The sequence below is a fragment of the Malaclemys terrapin genome, chromosome 12 (genome assembly GCF_027887155.1).
Source record: "Malaclemys terrapin pileata isolate rMalTer1 chromosome 12, rMalTer1.hap1, whole genome shotgun sequence".
NCBI classification, from domain to species: domain Eukaryota; kingdom Metazoa; phylum Chordata; order Testudines; family Emydidae; genus Malaclemys; species Malaclemys terrapin.
The window spans coordinates 21,438,066-21,462,251 of NC_071516.1; the positions used below are offsets into that span (position 1 = coordinate 21,438,066).

At 51.0% G+C, this 24,186-nt stretch overlaps 1 protein-coding gene across 8 annotated transcripts in view; it reads right to left on the reverse strand.

Annotated features, from left to right (window-relative positions):
• The window catches only part of LPIN3 (lipin 3), a 46,942-nt gene that overhangs the window by 18,173 nt on the left and 4,583 nt on the right, over window positions 1–24,186 (reverse strand). For 2 of the 8 annotated variants that reach the window (XM_054046255.1, XM_054046253.1), the window contains exons 1-3: window positions 15,079–15,170; window positions 3,753–3,828; window positions 1,796–1,907 (exon numbers count right to left, since the gene is read on the reverse strand). The gene's annotated coding sequence lies outside the window, so the exon portion shown is untranslated. Of the gene's footprint in view, window positions 1–1,795; window positions 1,908–3,752; window positions 3,829–6,865; window positions 6,886–15,078; window positions 15,171–23,799; window positions 23,910–24,186 lie in introns of those variants that run through there. The other 6 variants (XM_054046254.1, XM_054046250.1, XM_054046258.1 and 3 more) reach the window with 4 other exon arrangements.

Here is a 24,186-nt window from a genome sequence, read left to right on the forward strand (position 1 = left end):
GAGGGAACCAGTGACACCAGCGTTGGCTAAATCTTTAACACCTGGAATGGGAGTCTTGGGTCCCTGCTCCCTCCTCCCATTCCATGTGTCATTTCTCTTCCCCACCTTATTGCTTTCCTTTTCCCCCCCCTCTTTTTGCCTTACATTAAGGAGTCTGGCTTCACTGGCCAAGACCGCCCTTTTTGCAACATTGCTGTGAGCATGTGACCAGAGGCAGCTAAAAGCTATGCTCTAAACCAGTGGTTTTCAACTTTTTCTCATTTGTGGACCCCTAAAAATATTTAGAGTGGAAATTTTAGGCACAGTCTGCAGATCCCCAGGGGTCCACGGATCACAGGTTGAAAACCACTGCTCTAAACAGCCCCAATCTGGGGTACAAGTTTGTCTGCTCTTGGAGAGGCTGATTGGACCATGTGCCATGCCCGCATTTCTTCAGCGGCGAGGTTGCAAGCGAGAGTCAGCACTAGAGAGAAGCTGTATTTCCCATCTCTACTGTTCTTTTCTCTCCCTTTGGGTCTTGTTTTGTTTTCAAGGAAACAGGATCAGACTAACAGCAGCAGCTGCTGTTTCTCCCTCACCGCAGGACAGTTACCGTCTTTGAAAGACTGGCAAACAGGGATTTTTTCCCTACGAGACCCTACAGCTAAAGGGAAAGGCTATGAGTAAGGCTGCGAGTCTGTCACAGATTCCATGACTTTCTAGGACCTTCATGACTTCTGCAGTGGCTGGTGCGGCTGGCCTGGGAACTGCTGGGGCAGTCTCGAGCCACTGTGCCCATCCCCCACAGCAGCAGGAGTTTGGGTGTGGGAGGGGGCTCAAGGCTGAGGCAGGGGGTTGGAGTGTGGGAGGGGGGTGAGGGCTCCAGGAGGTGCTTACTTTGGGGGCAGCGGGGATGTCCCCCAGAAGCGGTAACACGTTCCAAGGCAGAGGCACAACCAGGGAGCTCCGCATGCTGCCTCGGCCTGCGGGCACTGTGCCCACAGCTCCCATTGGCCATGGTTCCCGGCCAACGGGAGCTGCGGAGTGGGCGCTTGGGGTGGGGGCAGTGCATGGAGCCCCCCTGGCCGTGCCTTCACCTAGGGGCTGCAGGGACATGTGGGCTTCCCCCTGCCCCAGAGCACCTGTAGTGCCCCCAGGCAGCCCCCTGCCCAGAAGCACCAAGATTTAGTCAGGTATATATAGCACAAGTCATGGACAGGTCACGGGCTGTGAATTTGTGTTTAAGAACATAACAAAAGAACAGCCATACTTGGTCAGACCAAAGGTCCATCTAGCCCGGTGGCCAATGCCAGGTGCCCCAGAGGGAATGAACAGAACAGGTAATCATCAAGTTTACCCCGTTGCCCATTCCCAGCTTCTGGCAAACAGAGGCTAGGAACACCATCCCTGCCCATCATGGCTAATAGCCATTGATGGACCTATCCTCCATGAATTTATCTAGTTCTTTTTGAACGCTTGTATAGTCACTCACCCTGCTGCTGCCCCTATCCCCCACCCTGACACCCTCTCCCCTTTTCACCTTAAAGCACTAACAACATTCCCCAAGGGAACGGAACAGGCAACAAGTATAGCTCAATTGCCAGATAGATTCTTCTCTGTGTGGCAGGAAGTCCAGTGTATGCTGTATAGCGAGACAACCGGACGCCTAATCTCTCTTTTAGCAAAAGTGCTTGGTGATTGACAGCCTGCTTTAAGGCAGTAGTTTAAACACCTTTCTTACACAGACTTCCCCGCCAGACTCGTTTAGTTAAACGGAGTTTGAATAAAATGACTAGATCAAGAAATAAAAACTCACTGGCTGTGTCAGGGCCTCCTTTAGCCAGGTTAGCAGTTCCTTCTTCTGGGTACACAGAAGAACTGAACGGTGGTCATTTGGAAACTGTTTTTAACCCCAATAACACATTTTCCTACAATATAAAAGACAGCTGAATGTGGCTGTGTCGACACAGCCTTGTCACTAAAAGTCAGTGTGTATAAATGCTCTTTGTCGGCACTTCTGCTGACAAAATATTTCCAGCCCCCCAAACTTTTGTCTTTCAAGCGAGGGGGAGAGCGGGGGTTTTTTTAAGTACCTGTGAAAGACAAAGTTTTGTCAACAACTTCACAGTGTAGACATACCCCCAAGGATCCCCTCCGCTTGCCTCCTCACTCCCCCCCCCCCCCCCGAAACCCTGCTGTGACCTGTGACTGTCCATGACTTTTACTAAAAATATCTGGACTAGAGCGTAGCCTTAGCGATGAGGGATATTGTTCAAATAAAGGCCTACCTATTACATCACAAATGCTTTAACTGTTTTTCCTTCTTTTCCTGTGTCTTTAAGAAAAGGTTAACAAGATTTTCTGATGGTGCATTTGCTATGGACCCGAGCAGGTAGTTCATCCCTCAAAACCTCAAACCATGTTTAATGGTTTTGTGTTGTGCAGGGACAGATGACCCTTTGGACTCTCTGGGCCCATGGATTCCATCAAAATGGACCAGCCATTCATACACCCAGGGCACATACAAGTGCCTACTGTAGGGAAATCTTTCACTTTACTAGGGTTACCATATTTTGTGCCTCCAAAAGGAGGACACTCCACGGGGCCCTGGCCCCGCCCCCTCCCCCTCCCCAACTCCGCCCCTCCCCAAAGTCTCCGCCCCCTCCCCTGCTTCCCGCGAACATTTGATTCGCAGGAAGCCTGGGCAGGTAAGGGGGGGTGTGGGGGGAGGAGGTGCGGCCCAGGCTGGCCCCCCGGCGGCTCCAGCCTGGGTCGGCTCGGGCCCTGGGGTGCCGGCCCTGGCCCCCGGCCGACCACCCCCGGCCCGCCCAGCACTGCCGGCCGGCCCCCGGCGGCCCAGCACACCCCCCGGCTCCGGCGGCCCAGCGCACCCCCCGGCTCCGGCGGCCCAGCGCACCCCCCGGCTCCCGGCCCCGCGGCCCAGCGCACCCCCCCGGCAGCCCGGCTCCCGGCCCGACCCCCCGGCTCCGCGGCCCAACGCACCCTCCCGGCGGCCCGGCTCCCGGCCCGACCTCCCGGCCCCGCGGCCCAGCGCACCCCCCCGGCGGCCCGACCCCGCTGCCCAGCGCACCCCCCCGGCGGCCCGGCTCCCGGCCCGACCCCCCGGCTCCCGGCCCCGCGGACCCCCGCGGCCCAGCGCACCCCCCCGGCGGCCCGGCTCCCGGCCCGACCCCCCGGCTCCGCGGCCCAACGCACCCCCCCGGCTGCCCGACCCCGCTGCCCAGCGCACCCCCCCCCGGCGGCCCGGCTCCCGGCCCGGCACCGCGCGCCCGGCCCCGCAACCCCGGCTCAGCCCTCCCTCCCGCTTTTCCCGGACATGCCCGGCTTTTGGGGGATTTCCCCCCGGACGGGGATTTGAGCCCCCAAAAGCCGGACATGTCCGGGAAAATCCGGACGTATGGTAACCCTAACTTTACAGCCATTTGTGCAGCCTCCCCTCCCCTCCTGGGGTAAGTAAATATTATTCCCATTGTATTAATGGGAAAGTGGAGGCAGAGAGGTTAAGGGGGCTTGGTCAAGGCCACACAGTGAGTCCATGACAAAGCTAGAATCAGAGTCCAGACCTCTGGCTTCCCAGTCCTGTGTTCCAACATGCTGCCGTACTGACCCATACTGCTTACAGACCAGAGAGGTGTTTCCAAAGGGGATGGGGTGCGTGGAGTGCCTTCTACTTTGTGATCAGTCAAAAAGAAGCCCCTGTTCACACCCCCTTTAACATCAGAGAATAAGCTAGTCTCCTCCCTGCCACCTACCTAGGTCTTCAGATCATTCCCTGCTGCAGGGGCTCTCCTTGTAGGCCAGAGTCCTTGCCAGTGGCATGCGCACACCCTGTGGAGGGGAACAGGATGTACAAATGAACGCCCAAGGCGAAGGAAGTGCTCCCCTGTGATAAACACAGAGATACGATCTAGCAGAAACCAAGCCATGGCTCCTTTGCACTAGTGTGATCAGCACAAAAGAACTAGGCCAACTAGAGTTAAAACTTCTCATGAGACATCCTAATAATTCAAGCAACTGCCACTCAGCATTGACAGTTTGCTGCCACTGCTTAACTTACAGGGCAGCTATTCTGCAAGAATTCTTTACTTGGGTCAGAATTCTCCTCTCACTTCTGCATGGCAGATCTCAGCTCTGATCCTATGCTTTTCTTTTGGGAGACCCAGGCCTGTAATGAGAGCAGAAGAGAGAACGACTGTGCAGATCTGCGGAGAGATTTTTGCACTCTTTTTAGCTATGTAATATCGGCTCTCTCTGAGCTGAGGGACGAAAACATCACCACCTGGGTGGATAGAGAGCATACTGCATGGGTGTGGCCTTTATCTTGTTGGGAAGTGACATTCCTGGGTTGACGGAGGTGGCTGTTTTGTAACCTGGCTTCCCACTCCTATCTGCACATGCTGCATTCAGGCTTCATTGGATTGCCTTTGAAGTCAATGGAAAGACTCCAGTTAACTTCAGTGAAAGGTGAACCATACCCCTTATGAACACAGTATGTGGGGCATGTCTCTTTGGGAAGATGGAGGAACCTCGGCATGGGAAAAGCAATATACTGCCAATCACAAAACATTCAAAACTCATGAGCAACAGCCCAAGATCATGAATTTAAAAGGGTTCTTGTTTACCTTCTGGTTTGAGCCTTTAATTACATTTTCAAGCTTTCCCTGCAACTGTGAGGCTGAACACTTGATTTAAAATAAATAAATAAATAATCTGAGATTCTCGCACATCTCCAGGAGCCAGGGCTTAAAGAAGGCAACAGATATCACAAGAGTGGGAATAAAATAGTGAGAAATGGTCAGCTCTGAGCTCGCATGCATTCCCTGCTCTGGGAGGGTCTGCCACCATGCAAACCAGTGTCAACACATTTCCCTGCAGAATTCTTGGTCGTTATCATTAATGGGTTACAGTTATCACTCTATCGCTGCACTCGTTTCAAAAGCAGATGTCAGGTGTTATTTTGTATGTTTTGAATGTTAATCGGTATGAGCCATTTCACTCTTACATGGATTAGCATTTGCCATCCCAGAGGACTTTAATCGCATAATGAAGTCATCAACAGTCACTTTGTACTGTGTGATCTTCTTATTGGGACACCCTGGCAGATGGCCTTCTGCACCATGCATGTAGCTGTCCAAATTGGGAGAAGAGGCCATGGAAGAGAGGCAGAAGACATCGAGAGTAACACTATACTGAACAACAGAAGTCTTTACACTTTACACTCATTAAAGGCCAATCCCAACCACTCTGATTTGGAACCATTTCACAGCCACTACGTACAGGTGTAGATGAATCTCCAGTGGAGCAGAAATTGTTAATACTTTCCCAATTAAGCAACAGCCCTTGCCATTCACCATCATTTGGCTCCCGGGGGTATATCCCAGAGAAGCAGTCATTCCGATTAAGTGGAATAGACGGTGCTGTTAGTAATGAGCAGTTAAGGGCTATTTAGTTGCAGGTTGGCAGAGGACTCAGACAGTTTTGGAAGGCCACTTTCATTAGGCACTAATGCACCCCAATCACGCAGCTTTTGGTTTTCATTAGCAAGGACATTTGGAAGGAAACCCTGCATGGCCCATAATCTTCATGTCTCTAGTTCACATGCTCCAGCTGATCATTCCCAAAAGGAAGGTTAATCCCCCCTTTGCCACGCACAGCAGGATGCCAAGACACTGAGGATGTCACAGAGCCTTGCAATTTGCATGGTACGCGCTGTGGTTTTGTATCAAGCGCTGGGACTTCGTGATGATACAAGCGTGACGCACTGGCATGCTGAGATTCCGTGGCATACAGTACGCAGCCCCCACAGAGCAGTTCGCAGGAAGTAGTAACAACATGTGTAACTGGCAGCTAATTTCCTCCTGGCCAGCACATGGAATCCCAGCAGAAACTTCTTGCTGAGCAAGGCACGAGAGCTGGCCATTCAGCCTGGCCTCCATTTTGAGTAGTAGTAGTGGGGGACAGTCAGTACCCAGGGAGTTACAGGAGTTTGATTTCTTCCACAACTTCCCTGTGCTCCCAGAAGGCCTTACAAAGTCTCCCAGGAGCCACCACTTCAGGAAGCTGCGCCAGGGCCTATGGGATAGGTACCCTGGGGCAATGAGATTGGGGGCTGTCCTATGTCTATTCAAGTAGACACAGGGTAAAAGTGCAAGCAAAGCTGCCTGACTAGTGGGGACACACTGCAGGGCTGATATTAGCACCCATGTTGTCTCACCAGCTCAGTTCTCTGTGTAGATGCAGCCATGGACCAGAGACCAAGGCTATGGCCACTGTTCATGGACTGTATTAAGAGGGCTACAGTGGAGGCCACAACATCTCTATTAACCTCTTCTGGTAACAATAAGATGGGGACAGGAATCTCTCCCGACAGATACAGTTCCTAGAACTAAGACCTTGTAGTGTGTCTCCCCTGCCCCCTCGAGCTTTCACAGCCCCCCTCCCTCCCCCCCAACTCCTCAGCTGTTGGGAAACTAACAGGTTGAGACAGAGGTAGGTGGGAGACTGTTTCCAGGCTTATTCACCAAAACCGTGTAATAGTTAGAGGAAAACAGTAGGTATAAGATGGCAGAGCCCAGCTGGCAACGCTGGGTGAAAACAAGCACTGAGGCAGGGAAGAGATTAAGCATTGCGCTTTGTTAAACTGAGTGAGTGGCAGGCCCCAGAATGGAGCCCTGGCTGCTAGCCCTCTGCTCTAGCTACTAGGCCACCCTACCTCTTGAAAACACAGGCATACAATCTTAGGTTTGCTGGCCCGGGCAGGATGATCAAATGGTTGTTCTGGACATGAGCCAGAAATCCAATTTGGTAGCTTAGCGGCAAGTGCTCCTGCACTACACAAGCCCCCCCAGGTTCAAATCCCACTTACCCTCCTTCCTCGCTAGGAGGGCCAGTGTGCCAAGGCCACAGTACTCACAGCCTGATTAGCTCCAAGAGAGAACAGACTTCAGGTTACTCTGTATCAGCCCCCAATGGCTGCCCGAAGCAGCATGAAACCAGACTCCAGAGGAGAGGTCAAGATTTCAGCTGGTTTCTTCCTGCTGCCATACAGGCCCTGGATCCCATCTCTGCATGTCACCCTCATCCCAGGGCCCCTCCTCCCCAACTGTCATGCAAATGACCAAAGGAGGCAGAGCTAGGAGATAAATCCCTCATCTGCAGGATTTGTGAGCTAAAGCCACCTCCCATTCGCCCAGCAAGCCGGCCAATGCAACACAGCCTCAGTGGACAGTGGGAATCCCAGCAGAGACCTTGAGAGCAGACGCTGTGGGGAAAGAGAAGGATTCCTTACCCAGATGGAAGGGGACAGCTGACCACCATCAGATGCTGCCTCTTCCCCAGAACAGGCACGGCCTTCCCGGTATGCTTCACACAGAGTCTTATCGCTCTGGCTGCCAGACATCCCTCGAATTGGTCCGGCGGGGACATCCACATCAAACCCACAATCCCAGCCCCATGTTCCCCCTGCACTCCCCACCCCAAAGGGGTAACAAAATCCTAAGGGTTTGTTTTGCTGCTGTGCAACCCAGAGCAAATGTCCTGGCTGGGTCCAGAAGCTTCAGTGCCTGTCAGCTCTGTGCTGTGCTCACTGTGCTGGGAGAGCGTCATGGGCCATCCCCTCGCTGCACCAGCCTGCTGAACTCAGCTTTCTCCAGTGCTGTTTAATTGGCAGCAGTGCCGCCGATCCCCCAGCCAGCAGGCAGGAGACACCTGATCTTCCCTCTGTGTCCTCTGCTTCCCACCCAGCCAGCCTCCTTGGTTCCCAGGACAGCACATACAAGGGGCACACAGAGCTGGATTTTCCATGGGTGAGCACATTACAGCGCACTGTACAGGAGTGCACTGAGCCTGAGCACACCCCTGGCTCAGACTGCGAGATACTAAAAGGGTTTTATGTTTACTTGGTCATGGGAAGGGGGTAGCAGAGGAACAAACATGACCCACTTCAGTTTAACCCACTTTCCACTCATGGAGTATCTGGCGGGCACAGGGCAGTACAGTGGTGAGGGAACTTGATCTGAGCTCCAGAGATCACAAGTTTAATGGCACTGCTGAGCAGAAACTCATCCAAGCAGGCTCCAGCCTAGGATTAACAAGGCACTACGGCAAGGACGCTTACAGGGCCTTTCAACGCCTTCATTCCAGAAAGCTTGTACTGCGCCCCCTTGGCTACCACTCCGTATCTCTGCCATATCCTAGAGGGCCAGATGCCAGTTCACTGCAGCTTCTCAATCACTGGCTCAGTCTCACACAGCCCTGGAGAGACAGGACAAGACTCCCAACTCCCCTCCTGGTCAGGGAAACTAATCCTTAGCCAGCAGGGGTCTGGTCATCTGTGCTCTGCCACTAGGGGGCAACATCACACAGTCCATCCACCATATTCATGTTCCTCCAAAACCAGTCACAGGCTTCCAGGGCATTTGCTATGGGGCTGAGGTTATTTCACTCTGGAGAGCGATCGTGTCACCCCCTCCTTTCCAAAGGAAGCAACTAGCGCTCAAGAGCAGGCCAGGGGCTGGGCATATCTCTGGCACTGCCAGAACCCCACAGGGCACTACCACATCCACACAGCACGCATGGCTCATTTATAACAAGACAGTATACTTCAGCCTTTGGGGCCCAGTGAGCCTTGGTAACCGGAGGGTGGGAGGGGGATGCTTTGTCAATCCCAGGACCCAATTCCTACCTGATTGGTCAGCTGGGGGAACAGGAGAGCCAGGGGAAGATACAGAGGGAACATCCCATGGAGCCTGGGTCGTTCAGACAGCTCAGTCTTTTCTGTGATAAGGAAGGCAGTCAGTCACCCCACCCCCCCTTGCTCCCCAGCTTGTGCCCTAAGGGGCTCATCCTGCTCCCCCAAGCTGTAGAGAGAAGCAATACAAACCTCTGCCTCCTCCAGAGGGACCACCCTGAACTACCTCTGCTACTTCCTTAGTGCTCCTGCAGGAGGCAGGAAGTGCTTGCAAGCAGTCACTGGGCCCAGCACTGGCACATACCAACACTGGTGCCCTAGTCCATCGATATGCAGTATCCAGCCCAAGCAGCAGCTTGGGGCAGAGCTCTGGGAAGCCAAGGGGGAGAATTTCTCTCCCCACCCCACTTTGCGAGATTACAAAAGGCACAGAGAGGGGGGAGTAGCACCTTCCGCTGCTGGCTTTTGAGGGGAGCTGCATTTTGATATTTATTATTGTGTCAGGATGCAGATTGTGATTTTCAGCCCATGGGGAAGTTCCTGGGCTAGATACAAAGGCTACCTAGTAATAAGGAGGTGCGACTGCAGCACCCATAGCAAGGCCTTGGCGGTAGGAGGAGCTGCGGGAGTGCACAGTACAATCCCCCCAGGACCTGAGGTATAGACTCAGGTGAGTGTTTGTCTCCTGCACCTAACCTAGAACCACCTGTCTCACACACACGTCTGTAACAGCCTCACAATTTCTCATCACCATGTGGCTGCCCATTTACCAGGGGGCATTGCCAGAACAGACACATTAAAGATTGCAAGGCACTCAGATAGTATACAAGTACTAAGACAGCCAAGATTTTCCAAAGCATCTATTGATTTGGCTGCCCAGCTTGAAATGGCTTTAAAGACCCAGTGTTCAAAAAGAATACCTACCCTCTGAAAATCAGGCTCTATTACGGGGTCTCAAGTGGGGCACCCAACAAGTCTTGTCGCGTGTCCATGCTCTAGATGGCTGTCGGGCCAAGTGCATAAACCGGACGCAGTCTAGTTCAATACAATCAGAGTGGCATGAGCTCTTCATTAGGATTGGCTGAAAGCTTTTCATCAATTGGGTTTTCAACTAACCTGAGTTTGTCCTCAAGTGTCTGCTTTCCACTGAAAACTTGCAGCCAAGGTGCCTCAAAGCAGTTGTAGTTTGGTTGCCTCACATCCCATTCCCCTCCATAGCCTGGGATTTCCGGCTAGACTACATCTCCCAAGAGGGTTGACTATGTTGCATCATGGGAGATGTAGTTCAACCAGGAAGCTTTGCCTAGAAAGGAGAATGGGAGCTTGACCCAAACTACAATTTCTCTGAGGCAAAGTGAGAGCATTTCTAAAGTCATGTTCTTTCCCTCTCTTAAGGGGGGGGGGGGGGGAGGGGAAGAGAAAGAGAGAGAATCTGCAGAAAATATTAAAACTAAAAACAAAGGCCACAGCGCACAGCTCTAGTTTACATTAGGTGGAACATGTTGACTATGCGTAGGGCTCTACCAAAATTTTCGGCCATGAAAGACATCACGGACTGTGAAATCTGGTCTTTTCTGTGCTTTTACCCTAGACTAAACAGCTTTCACAGGTGAAACCAGCATTTCTCAAATTGGGAGTCCTGACCCAAAAGAGTTTTGGGGGCGTGGGTTGCATGGTTATTTTGGGGGCGGGGGGGTCGTGGTATTGCCAACCTTACTTCTGTGCTGCCTTCAGAGCTGGCGGCTCAAGAGCGGTGGTTGTTAGCCAGGTGCTCCACGAGTAGCAGCGCAAAAGTAAGGGAGGCAATACCATCCCATCCTTACTTCTGTGCTGCTGCTGGCGACGGTTCTGCTCTCGGAGCTGGGCTCCTGGCCAGCAGCCGTTGCTCTCGAGCAGAAGGTAGCAGTACTGCAACACCCCCTACAATAACCTCGCAACCCCCTGCCTCCCCCCCCTCAAACACACACACACTCCTTTTTGGGTCAGGACCCTTACAATTACAACTCCGTGAAATTTCAGATTTAAATACACCTCTACCCTGATATAATACGGTCCTCGGGAGCCAAAAAAAAAAAAATCTTATCGCGTTATTTTGAACTTGCTTTGATCTGCCGGAGCACACAGCCCCGCCCCTCCAGAGCGCTGCTTTACCGTGTTCTATCGGAATTAGTGTTAGATCAGGTCATGTTATATCGGTGTAGAGGTGTAGCTGAAATCATGAAATTTACAATTTAAAAAATCCTATGGCCGTGAAATTGACCAAAATGAACCGTGAATTTGATAGGGCCCTAACTACGTGGATTGTCCGCTGGCTTTTGAAGGAACTCAAGTACCTACATACTTTTTTCTTATCGTCCTGCCCCCTCAGGTACACAGGGCATCCACCAGTTTTCACCATTTATTTTGGTCTTGTGCTAGTCTGTTCGTGCTTCCAAGCGTCACGTTGACAGATTCAGTTTCTTCCTCTTTCTACAAAATGTTTCTCTAGGTCAGCTTCTCTTTCGAGGCAGCATTCATGTTATCTCTTGACGTGGAAGTCATATTGGTGGCCTACCTAAAGCATGTTCTAAATACATCCATTGTGAAGTTGTTGCAGGCATAAGCATAGTGTAAAAAGCTGGGGCTAAGTAGGGTGTGGGTGAAGGGGGAGGGGAAAGGGGGGGGGGAAAATGGTCAGGAGAGAAGAGAGCAATACTTACAACTTACTCAGCAGTTTTCTTCTTCACAGCACCCAGACAGACATGGACTGATTAAAAACAGAAGTGTGGGTAGAGCATAGGCAAGAGAGTTTGGTGGGGACAGAATCTGGGAGCTGCATGAAGGTGACGAGAGGTATGGGATTCAGTGAACAGACATGATGGAGGTGATTGCAGCATTCAAAACAGGACATAACATGAGCTTGGAGTGGAATCAAACCACGGGAAGAATGAATTTTAGAAATACTCGAAAGTAGCTATCAGATCTGCTATGTGGGCTAATGGACTGGCTATACAGTGCACAGGGCTGAGACTCCAGAGCTGAGCAATTTTTTAGTTCACTGGCAAAAAAAAAAAAAAAAAAAAAACAAAAACACCACACACCACCACTCTTAAAAAAGTTGGTTTTGGACAAACAAAACATTTAATTTAACTCAAATGAACTCTTTAGTGGGGTTTTGTTCCCTTTTTTTGTTTTTTAGTTTTTAAACACTTTAAAACCAAATCTAGCTAAATTTTGAAACATTGTGTGTTGAAAGTCTCAAAATAAGTTGTTTCAAGATGTTTTATTTGGATTTATTTGCCAAATCCTATCTGAATTCAGTAGGTTTTGTTAGATCCAATCTGATTTTTCTGGTGAACAAACTGTTTGTGTGAAATAGTAGTTCTCAACCAATTTACCATTGTAGGCCACATATGCAGCTCTCTTTTCACACACACACACACACACACACTAAATTTTACTTTTTTTTTTTTTTTTTTAAAATGCACAGCCCCATTTTTGCAATCCCTCTCCCCACTGGCTCCGTGTCTGGGGCAGGTGCCCTTCCTGCCCCATCCTAGTCACGGTCCTGAGAATGGCACATGGGCCACAGCTGTGCGCTGATTGGGCCACGGGTTGAGAACCACTGGTCTGAATGGAGCAGAGTGAAATGTTTCAGGAGACTTGGGTTCTATTCCCTGCTCTGCCAATAAGCTGCTGTGTGACTTGTGAGAAGTCACTTCATCTTTTTGGTTCCCCTCTCATGCTGAGTCTCTTGTCTGTTTAGATTGGGCAGGGACTGTCTCACGCTATGGATGTGTGCAGCACCTGGCATAAAGGGGGTTCCAATCTCAGTCAGGGCCCCTATCTGCTACTGTAATACAATTTCATTTTGAACAAGTGCAATCTAATACAAGTGCTGCAAATCCTACCTCGACGCCTCAACATGGCGCAGCAGTGACCCTGGCTGTTTGACAGCGATGGTAGCGGAGTGTATTCATCGGCAGGTCTAACCAGGCTATCAAGGTGTCGGACTGTCAGCCCCGCAAGGGGGTTGCTTCCTCTGTGGACGGGCGTATAATCTCTCTTTCTGAGGCTGTAAACTAGCTAAGTTGAGGAGGTAAACGCGCCACTGACAGGGCAGCCAGCGGGTGGCTGAGAACAATGGCTAAAACAACATGGAAAACCAAGTCTCAGTTCTCGGCACGTTCCTCGATCCCAACTCTGGAGGCAGTGAGGCATTCGAATGACAAGAGGCTGCAAAGAATTTCAGGTACCAGGTTGCCAAAAGACAGCTATATCCGAGTGGTATCCGCGAGAACAGAAACGGCCACGCGGTTGGCCTCCAAATAGGTGGGATGATTTCCTAACAAGGAGATATGGACAAGCATGGCGAAGGATGGCCAGAGCGAGAGAAGATTGGAAGACGTGTTGTGATCGGTTCAGTCTCAACTGATGAAAGACCGACAGTCTACGCTACATAGTCTACACAATCTAATGAGGACCTGGCTGCATGGAGAGGAGGAGTCAGGAGGTCAGAGGCTGCAGACTTTAGTGGCAGAGGACACAGCATTAGCAGTGAGAAGATTTGGAAGGAAGATAAGGAAGTGAAACCACTTGAGATGAAGGAGCATAACCAAGGGGCAGAATTTGTCTCAGCCATTGGCCATTGTTTTAGATCTGCTATCACTGGAGACTGAACTTTGGACCTCTCCAGCCAACTCATTAGCTTGAGCTAGAGGACTACGTTTACTAACTGGCAGCTATAGCAGACTCTTAACCTCTGTGGATGGCGGAAGGGAAGAGAACAATGGGTGGCAGAGACTAGTTACCTCCCTTTCAAAACCACACCTTTTCCTTGCCCCGCCCCCCAACCAACTCTGCTCCAGAAGGAGATTGGAACCAGAGAAGCAAATTTAGGAATCAGCAGCAGAGGCAATGGCTGAATCCAATGGATCCCTCAGGGAGGGTGTATAGAGGGATTCTAGGTAGCATTCAGTGGATTACCGGTCGCTAATGGGACCTGCAAAAAACAAGCCATTTCCTACAGGATCACAGAAAATCCACTCTTTCTATAGGCATTAGCTGGAGTCAGAAAGCACTTTGAGGCCAATATCATTAACCCTTTTACTCCCACGAACTGTAGTTGCAACCCACAGTAATTCAGCAGTGAAGGGCTTAACTGGGGGTTTCGGACAAGCTAAGCTGACAAATAAAAGGAGTGTGTGGAAGAGGGACAGTCTAAGTACAAACAGAAAAATAACCCCAAGTTGAAGCAGAAAGCATCTGCTCCCTACTTCCACTGATCCTAAGCCAGGCACTCCTACCCCAGCTCACCCCACTGTGCAGTACCTCAGCACAGCCCCAGATGGGAATTCAAAGCTGCCTGGAGCCTCTCCAGGAAGCACAATGGTTCTGACCACCACTGACTCAGGAGTCACATTTCAAACCCCCAGATTTGATCACTGAGAACCAGGGGTTTGGTGCTGCCCATCAGAAAGGTAAAGTTCAGACCTGGGGTCCAGAATGATCTCTTTAAGCAGCGTGTGGCGTTGCTTGCTATATGGAGACCTCTGTGAGCCCCACATTCAGAGGCAACGGGAAGTGAGTGTGTTCCAACCTTAGGCCCCCCCCCCCACACCCCACCCCACCAGCTTCATGCTGAATTCACCACATCTGTTGGGAGTAACAAAAAGTCACTCTCTAGCCTCTCAAAATCCTCAGGCCAGCCCCGAACATTGGAGTCCCATCACAGTGGGCAGGAATCAATTACTTCTGGAAAGGGGTGTGTGTGTTAAACACAAAAACAACAACAACAAAAAAACCCCGTCATCAGGTCCACCCAAATAATGCCAAGGCAAATTCAGTAGCGAGAGAGAGAGATACATGAGGGGGAGGTGTCTGGGGGGCCTAAAACCTGGCTAACTTGTAACCCCACCCTTAAGAACTAAAGAGAACAGCTTGACAGCTCCTCAGCAACCAGGATGTGGGTTGCAACTAAGTTTCCCCTTTCCAAAGCCCACACAGCACTTCTGCCACAGCAATTTAAGCGCCCAGCTTTATAGCTAGAAGGATCTCCCGGGATAAGCCAACTACTACCTGTACTTTGCTAGAATGCCCCCAGTTTAGCACATCTTTAGCTCCTGTAACTGCCCAACAGTTAGGAGGGAACTGGAAGAGGGGAGTAGGGGAAAAAGACAAAATATCATTTTCCTTGGCTATCAGTGAAATTGATGACACGGGGGATTAATGCTTTGCACAAGTGCCATTGCCTTATGAAAGTTGCTTCTCCCCAAGTTATTCTCTATACACCTTCCACAGCAAGATTCCTTCTTCCTCACCAATTATCCCAGCACCCTGCCAAGATGAGCAGGGCAGCATTACCCAGACATGCAGCTTTGTTTGGTCACTTGTTTAGCCCCCCACCGTACCTTGACAGCTGCTTAGCTTCAGTTGGCTGCTCCTGGACTTTGAAACAGACACCCTCTTAAAATGCTAGCTGGCTGCTGCCTACAGAGGAACATTTTCTTTCTGCTTCTCTTAGCTCCACCTCCTTACCTGAAACTTCCTGCTTCCCTCTTACCTGAGCCAGGGCGGAGCCTAAACCCTGTCAGGTCACTACTGAGCTGCCTCATCTTAAGCCTATCAAAGCTTTAGGAGCACCAGAGACAGGACCTCATTGAAGCAGACAGCTGACAGCAAACATGAATGGCTGCAGCTGTGGGTCACTTCAGCCCTGCCCATTTTCTCATACTCTGGTAGCTCCAGGCCCTTGTCAGACCTGCCAGATGTCACTCATTTGCAGGAAGACTTCTTCCTGTTTCATTCATTTGCAGGCAGGTGCGGTGCCTCAGCCGAAGAAGGATTTTGCAATGTCTTTGCAGTGATACATTTATGGCTAGGCTTTGCCAAAAAGCCAGCTCCTGTTTAGTGGGCAGATTTTCCAGAGGGTGGGGTGCTGAGCTCTCTGGAGAATCCTGGCCGTGGGGGTCACAATGGAAGGTGCTGGGAGCTCACCTGTTTGAAAAATCCAGCCCTGTGAGTGCTGAGTTTTCTGGATGCTCTAGCCCTTAATGTAGGAGCAACATTTTATAATTGTACTATAAAAATTAATGTATAATTTGATTTTATTCGGTTAGTTATTTTTTTAAATAGCAAAAAAAATAACCTTTTGTTGGGATTTTGTTTTTTATATGCATTATAAGTTGGGCTTTTTTAGTTTTTTGTTTTAAGGTTTAGTTAGTAAAAGACAGAATTTTGTATAAAGGGAGGCAGTATTTCCTAGTGGATAGAGCACTGGACTGGGACTGGGACTCGGGAAACCTGGTTTCTATTCCCTGTTTGGTCACTGGCCTGAAGGGTGACCTTGGGCAAATCACTGCATCTCTTTGTGTCTCAGTATCCCCATCTGTAAAAGGGGAGTTAGGAATCTAACCTCTTTTGTAAAGCGCTTGGACATCTCCTGATGAAAGGTGCTATATAAGAGCTAGGTATTAGGATTTTATGATCTATGCCATACAGAGTCTGAACGAAACTCCTAAGATTAGAGTTGAATTTAACAGTCTGTTCATTTCTGGGTACATATACTGTACCCATCGGCATGGTATCTGAGTGCCGCTGCATTTGAATGAACCCAAACAAAGTGCAATTCAAGGGTGGAGAAACCACATGAACTCAAACCCGCTAAGCGACTTGTCAATAAAACCTATGTGACAGAAACCCAGCAAGATTTGCCCAGCCCTGCCTGAGTTCTGACACTCTGGGGCTATAATGGGGTCTCACCACAAGGTGGCGAGCTTTCATCTCTTTCTGTGTCTGTCCGTTCATCATCTTCATATATGCTGCACAATTCAGACTAAAATTCTGCCCACAGCAGATACGTGCATCTTCCACCACAGTCCCTAGGAAATGCACAAGCACATCACAGAGCAGACGCTCGCTCTATCCTAATTAACATCTTCCCATCTCATGACTGTGTGTATATACAGAGGTGCTGGAACTAGGGGTGCTGCTGCACACCCTGGCTTGAAGTGATTTCCATTATATACAGGGTCAGCAGCTTAGTTAAAAACGGCTTTCAGCATCCTCACTATAAAAATTGTTCCAGCACCCCGTCTATACAGCAACCGAAGTTTTCGATTAATGGCAGCGGGGCCTTTTATAGAACCCCCAATAAAGAATTCTAATGATTAATATCATATCACTATGGCACCATTAACATCTGCAATGCTCTGACAGAGACCTGGTCCCTGTGCGAAAGTGTACAAAGTAAGGGTTTGATTATCCTACTTCCTATAAGTTAATGGCAAAGCCCCTCTTGTTTTCAATGAGAGCAGTGCGGGGCCCTAAATGAGAGACATAAGTACATAGATGCAGATCCTCAGAGGTATTTAGATGTCTAGCTCCCACTGAAAGCAATGCAGCACAGGTGGTAGCAGACCGCTCCAGACATGAGCAGCAGCAGTGGAAGGCTAAGCAAAAGAAGGCGATTTAACAGGACTTAGTATTTATGGATCTCAACCTGCTTTAAGTATCATTATCCTCATGTGCCAGATGGAGAAACTGAGGCATGGGTTGGTTAAGTGATTTGCCCAAAGTCACATAGGGAGTGCTAGCAAAGATGGGGTTAGAAGCCAGGTCTGCTGGTTCCCAATTGCGTGCCCTTTCCACTGACCCTGCCCTGTTTTTAAGGGGAGATTTGATGGGGGAAGGGAGGGATTTGGCTCAGGGTAGAGGGAGGATGTTCCAGGTACAGGGGGCACCATAGAAAAGGCATAAAGCTGACAGCCAGGGAAAGAGACAGGGAGACAAGCAAGAGAAGAGTAGCTGGGTTGGTCAAGGTATGAGAAGGACACGAGAGCTGAGTTCTGGTGGGGCAGAGCACTGAAGCGGAGTCTAGTAGCTGGATCCTGATGGAGGAAGAGCCCGAAAGGCCATGACGGGATCAAAGATGGGAGCTGAGCAGGGTGGGTAGTGGCTGGAGAAGTAGCATTAGGGATAGCCTGGAGGGGGTCACAGATCAGAGACAGGGGTGGTGGAAGCAAGAGTCAAGATGAGAGAGAAACAAGGAAACCAATCACACAGGCAGGATATTGCACTTTGCACATGAGGAAACTGTCTTGCAAAATAGCCAGGGTGGTGTTTGTATATTTACCAGGATTAATAACAGGGGGCAAACTGCCTGCACCCATCTGAGCTGCCACAGGCTGAGGTAGCAGATAGCCCATGGGGCTGATGAGCACAGAGAGATTCTGAGCTGAAATCACAGGCATGGCAGTGCTGCAAGTGAGGTCTGGGGAGGCTCAGAGGCCGGCATGCTGCCTCTCAGTTCAGGCACCTTTCTAGGGGCCGGGGCAGATCAAGTCCATTGTATGCAGTTTATTTGGTGTGAGCCTCTCACATGAGTCCTTATGAACAGAGCTCCTGTCTTCTCCACGTGGACATTAAAGATCCCTGGTCCTTTTTGTAATGGGAGGGGGCTAGTGTGGTCTGCAATTTCCCCTTTCATCTGTTGTGCTGTGTGATGTACAATAGATACAACACTGGTCTGGGACTCAGGAGACCTTTGGACAAGTCACTGCACCGCCCTGTGCCTCAGTGAACCCATCTGTGAAAGGGGGATAATGCTACTGACCTCCCTTGCAAAGCACTTTGAGGTCTACTGACGAACAGTGCTAAATAAAATCTCGGCATTGTGAATGATAGGAAGGGGCTTGGCTACAATGATCATGAGGCCCATCTATACACACAGGCAGTCCTCTGTGTTTGTTCCGCACCTAGCACAACGGAGTCCTGGTCCATGACTTGAGCTCCTAGTTGCCCCATTGGGCCACCTTAAAGAATCTCTCCCCCAGTCTGGGCTGTACCCCCTGCAAACACCTGTATCCAAGAGATGGATGTAATAAGCAGGATTTCCAATAGAAAAGTGCAGATATTTCTGTACAAATTAAAGTATAATCCAAGTGACGTAGCTCTCCCATATAATGGCAAGGGTGCGACAACAGCACGCCCAGGCAGCTGATTTACTTGGCTCTCAGCCTCTTGGCTGACAACTCACCTAGACAGGAATTTATTGTCCAATAACGCACACCCTGTCCAACAACGCAATAAACATCCGACGGTAGCAAGCCCATCAGCATGTCAGTAAGAAAACAAAGCTTGTCTCAGCTCACCTGACCTTCCCCACCCCCATCTCTCAGGAAACATGGGGGCTGCTTTTTTGCTGAGCAGGATTTGAATGAATGTTTGAAAATGTGGGGCACAGCTTTAAAGAAAAGGTGAATTGTTTATCGCACATTCTCTTGCCAGTCTACCAACTGGATTTGCTGCCATGCATCGTTTCCAGATCCAGAGATGGATACTTTGCCGCTCTCCGAGAACTACACACTACAGGTAGCTAGATAGTCTAGTCACTCCAGTGCAGAGAAAAGGGATCTGAATGAACCACACAAGGGAATATTTTACTCTCAGAGACCTGAGTCCACAGGTGGCTTTTTCTGAACAAAGCAGCCAAAAGACCACTCTCTACGTAGCATGGTTGGATGAATCCATGTGCTCAAGAGATACAGAGGTCTGGCAATCAGCTATACCCCAGCCATGTGCGGTTAGGGATAGAAACTATAACCCACCCTCTCCAAACACAGGACTCCACCCCTTGAACTAAAGGAGAAGCTGTTAATTATCAGTAACTATTACTGGGTTCTTATCTTCTAGCGCTATTAGGGGCAGGCGCATGCATATACCTTAGTCAGTACATTCTAGTGTATTTTGGACCGCATTAAATGCCTTCCTAAACTATTTAAACACCACTCACTGAATCCCCTGCGAGAGCCGTTAAAAGCAGCTCCCAGCTGAGAGCAGAGCAGCGCGGCACTCCTGCTGCTTTGGCTAGCGAAGTGCGGGGGGAGAGTCACGTAGCAGACTTGCTGGCCTCAGACCACAACGGTCCTGCTCTGAGCCTGGCCTGTGGTAAATTGCAGGATGTGTATGAGAACCGTTCAAAACACTCGGCCGTTTCAGTTCACAGGGGTCCGTCTGTGCACACATCCTTTGACTTGGCCTATGCGAGCTTGTAGCCCCCCTAACACTCAGCGTCCAAGGCATCCAAAACACACTCAAGAGGAAACCCAGTCAAACCCCCCTAGTTTCATGACACACCATAGTAGTTTAAGGGAAAACAGTACCCATGCCCAGCTCTACGAAAACTAGGGCTGGGTTTGCTCAAGAGCTCACAAATATTTACAGACACCTAGCCCGCGTGCTGCTAGCCCATGTGCTGCTAGCCCGATGCAGTGAGCAGACTCCTGTTGAAATCCAGGGGGCTATGCTTGGGAGTAAGAGAAGCAGGGTCTGTCCTGCCATCCGCAATGAAACCTGATTACAAATCATTGATTTGAATGACCCCAATGCACTCAGCCACTGGGCGAGCTATAGTGCGCAGCCCCCGCCCCGGACTGGCAGACACAGCGCCCCTTCTCCTTTCAGAAAGACTGGTCCGTATCCTTCTGTTTCCATGCTGATATTGCTGGTCTCGTGGGTGAATCATTGGGGAAATAGTTAGTGACTCCTGGCTGTGGTCCTGCATCCCTGCACTTCCATATGTGACCGAAAGGAATCTGGGGCTTGCAACAAAGGCCGTGCTTGTAAGGACAAATCATGGACCTGACACCGTAAGGGGTTCAGGCCCCCTCAATTCCTACGGATGGCCACGGGAGCAAGGGGCGCTCAGCACCTTGCATGCGTGAGCCCCACAGAAGGAAGCAACTCCAGCACTTCTGTTACTTTGCCTTTCTAGAGCACATTTCATCCAAGTGCCTGCCAGTGTATTACCGCCCAGCAGCAACCCTTGGGAGGGAGTTAGCACCCTGGACACGACGGTGACAGGTGTGTTAGAGATAGATGCTGTTATAACCAATTTACAAATGGGCAAACCAAACTTGGAGCAGTCAAGTAACATGTCCAAGCCAGCGAGGGAGAGAACTCCCGAGTCTGAACAGTTGCTCGAGCCACTAGACCACACTGCCTCCCTGCTTGCATCCTGCTTGAGCTGCTAGACCACATTCCTGAGGAGCAAAGGATCCCCGGGTGCATACAGCGGAGACCGATGCACACTCTGTAGAAAAGCCCAGGCAGGGATTCATAGGAGGCTTTTAAAGAATAAACAAGTGTCTCCTTCCTTCCTGCAGTTATTTAACGATTTACTGAAGAGAGATGGTGTTACCCATGCTCAGCGAATGTGAAGAAGCTGCTCTGCTGTTTAGGCGCTGAGCAGAGATCCTGCATGTTGCATTCTCTCCTGATTCAACTATTAAACAGCAATTTTTTTTAACAGTGAGGGTACTTAACCATTGGGGCAATTTACCAAGTACTCCTGAGGGCAGTCTGTGCCAAAAAATTAAAAATTCTGTGCACAATATTTTAAAATTCTGCAAATTTTATTTGTCAAATAAATGTGGAGACTCCAGCATGGCATTGGGGAGCACAGGCCACTGGCTGCACAGAGGTGGGAGATCACTGTGCAGTTCCCCACCAGGACAGGGACTCAGCGGTGAGGCTGCACCCAACCCTGACACAGCGCAAGGACCGGGCCTGCCCCACAAACACCCCAGAGCCCCTCCCTCCATGCCAGGTGCACCAGGAGCAGGATCCAAGTGTGGAGGGGCTTAGTGTGGGGGGATCCAGGTGTGGGTTGAGAGGGTTCTGTGTGGGGCAATCTGGGTGCGGGCGGCTCAGTGGGGGATCCAGGTGCGGGGGGAATCTGGATGCACAGGGGCTTGTTGGGGGGTTCTGGGTGCAATGGTAATGGGACTCTGCAGGGGGGTCCAGGTGAAAGTGGTTGGGGCTCAACGGGGAGGGGTCTGGGTGTGGGGGGCTCAGTGGGGTGGGGATCCATGTGCAGCTGGTTGGGGGTTGGTAGGGTGGGGGTCCAGGTGCAGGAGGCTTGTCAGGGTGGTCCAGATGTAGGCGGAGTGGGGCCTATCAGGGTGGGAGGGTGTTCTGGGTGGAGGGGGCTGAGGCTTGCTGGGAGGGTCTGAGTATGAGGGGGTCTGTATGCACAGGGGTGGAGTGGATGGGGGAGCAGCTCCTTGTAAAGTGATCCCTCTCCCTGCAGCTGCAGAGCGATGAGTGCAGGAAGCAGGAGAAGGGGGAAGTTTGCAGAGCTTCCTACAGTCAGGGGAAAAAACTGAGGGTGGGTCTGACGTGGCCCTGGATGCCATGCAGGGGAAAATGAAGTCCCATCCCCCACTGCCCAGCCAGGACTAGCAGCTGAGCCAGGTGCAGGGTAGGAGCCACCAGCCGGGTCTTCTCCAGTCACGCCCCCTGCCTCACAGTGATTTACCTCTCTGCCGGCTGCCCTGGGCACCTGAAACTGCTGAGGGAGGGTCACATAACCGTTCTTGTGGCTTCCCTTTGCTTCCCCATCAGAAAGTCATTTTTCTGCGGAGAAGCAAAGAAATCTGCAGGGGACACACATTCTGCGCAAGCACAGTGAAACAGAATTCCCCCAGGAGTAACTAAGGGTCGTGGTGGATTCTCCATCACCAGCAATTTTAAAATCAAGACTGGATGTTTTACTAAAAGATCTGCTCTAGTTCAAACAGGAATTATTGTGGGAAAGTTTCAGGGCCTGTGTTTTGGAAGAGGTCAGACCACATGATCACAGTGATCGCTATGGGCCTTAGACTCAATTAATGCCGATTTGCATGAAGGCACAGGCGCCAACTTTCCAGTGTGCTGGGGCTTGCTCAACCCCAGGCCCGCCCCCACTCCACCCCTTCCCCCAAGTCCCCACACCCACCTCACCTCTTCCCGCCCCTGCCCCACCCCGCCTCTTCTCGCCCCATTCCGCCCCTCCCCCTCATGCGCTGTCCCCTCACTCCTCCCCCTCGCCCCCAGAGCCTCCTGCACATCGCAAAACAGCTGTTCCGCTGTGGGTGGGAGGCGCTGGGAGGGAGGGGGAGGTGCTGCTCGGCGGGGCCTACCGGCGGGTGGGAAGCACTGGGGGGAGGAAAGCGGAGCACCCATGGAACTGGCACTTATGCATGTAGGAAGAGGCAATTTTCATATGCATTTCGAGACCCAGCAGGGTACAAATGCTGTTCAGTTTCCAGGACATCCCTAGCCATAAGGGTCTCTGTGGTTTTCTTCCCCTAGGAGAACGCTGCACAGTGGCAAAGCAGAAGAGCATGCCGGGTCCTGGCTTGCACTGGGTGGGCGTGCTCAGTTGGGTGGAGCAGCAGAATGAAAGGCTACATTGTGCCTGGGATAGGCACGGTGTGCTCTGAGGAACAGACAAGCAAGGAACAGCGCTATAATCAGGGTGGCAGAATAGTGAGACCGTGGCATGCTATGCTCTGGGGAGTGGCAGGGTGGCACAGGGCAGCATGAATATGGTGAAATGAGGCAGTGCACGGTGTTGTGTGTGGCAGGGTGGCAGCCTGGCACACTGTGTGACGGGTACGGACTGGCAGAGCGAGGCAGTAGGCTGATGTGCTCTCCGCCAGGCTGCAGCTAAAGGAGTAACAATAAAAGAGAACCAATAACTATTTGCAGCACTGTGTTGTGTCCTGGCAAACTTCCCCTAGTCTGCGCACCAGGCCCTGTGCCCTGCCGAGTTCACGGGCTGCTTGGACACTGTCGCATTTACTAGGAGCAGCCAGGGAAGCTCAGGCTGCTTGATTGTGGGGGAGCTGAAAACGAGAAGCCCTCACCATCCGCTGACAGCCGCTCTACCCTGCTGCTTTATGGAGCACTCAGCACAGACCGTCCAGTGTGCAGGTCGCCTGTGACATAGAACCACACTCCTGTAGCACCTCCCATCTAGCAACCCAAAGCACTTAATAAATACGAATGAATTAAGCCTCTCAACACCCCTGCAAGGTAGAGAAGCCCTGATAGCCCCATTTTCCAGAAGAGGCACCTCTCTGTGCCAGCTGTCTCTGGGGCACAGCGAGGTGAAGTGACTCGACTAAGGTCTCATGGCTAATTGGTGGCAGAGTCAGGAACAGAACCCAGGACTCCTGACTGCCAGTCTCCTGCTGTAGTCACTCGCTTACTTATGCTCACTTAGTCACTTATGCTCCATGCTACAAAGTAGCGACGAGGTTAATGCAAAGAGAACGTGAAAAATTATTTAATTAATAACTAATTACCGGTATTGTTGTCGAGGTGCTGGCCGCAGCTCCAGAGTGAAGGTTGAATTGAGTTTGGCACCTAAGAGGGAGTCAGTCTCTCACCAGGATTCTGCCTCTCACTGATGAGCCTGAAGAGTAGAGATGAGCTGCTCAGGTCTGGGAGCGAGGGCAGGGACCTCACTTCATTGGCTCTCATTTCTGCCTCCCAAACTCAAGAGAAGGAGAACGATGCAACCAAACTGTTTAAAAGAAGTTCTGTTTCCCCCTCCCCTTCCACAACAGCTGCTGCATTAAGATGTCAGGAGAGGCCTTATGCTGAACCCCTTGGATGTTTCAGAGGTGGAGGATGGTCTCAACCTCGCCTCCTCTCTGCTCCCCCTTAAATGATCCTCTGCTGTTTCCCTG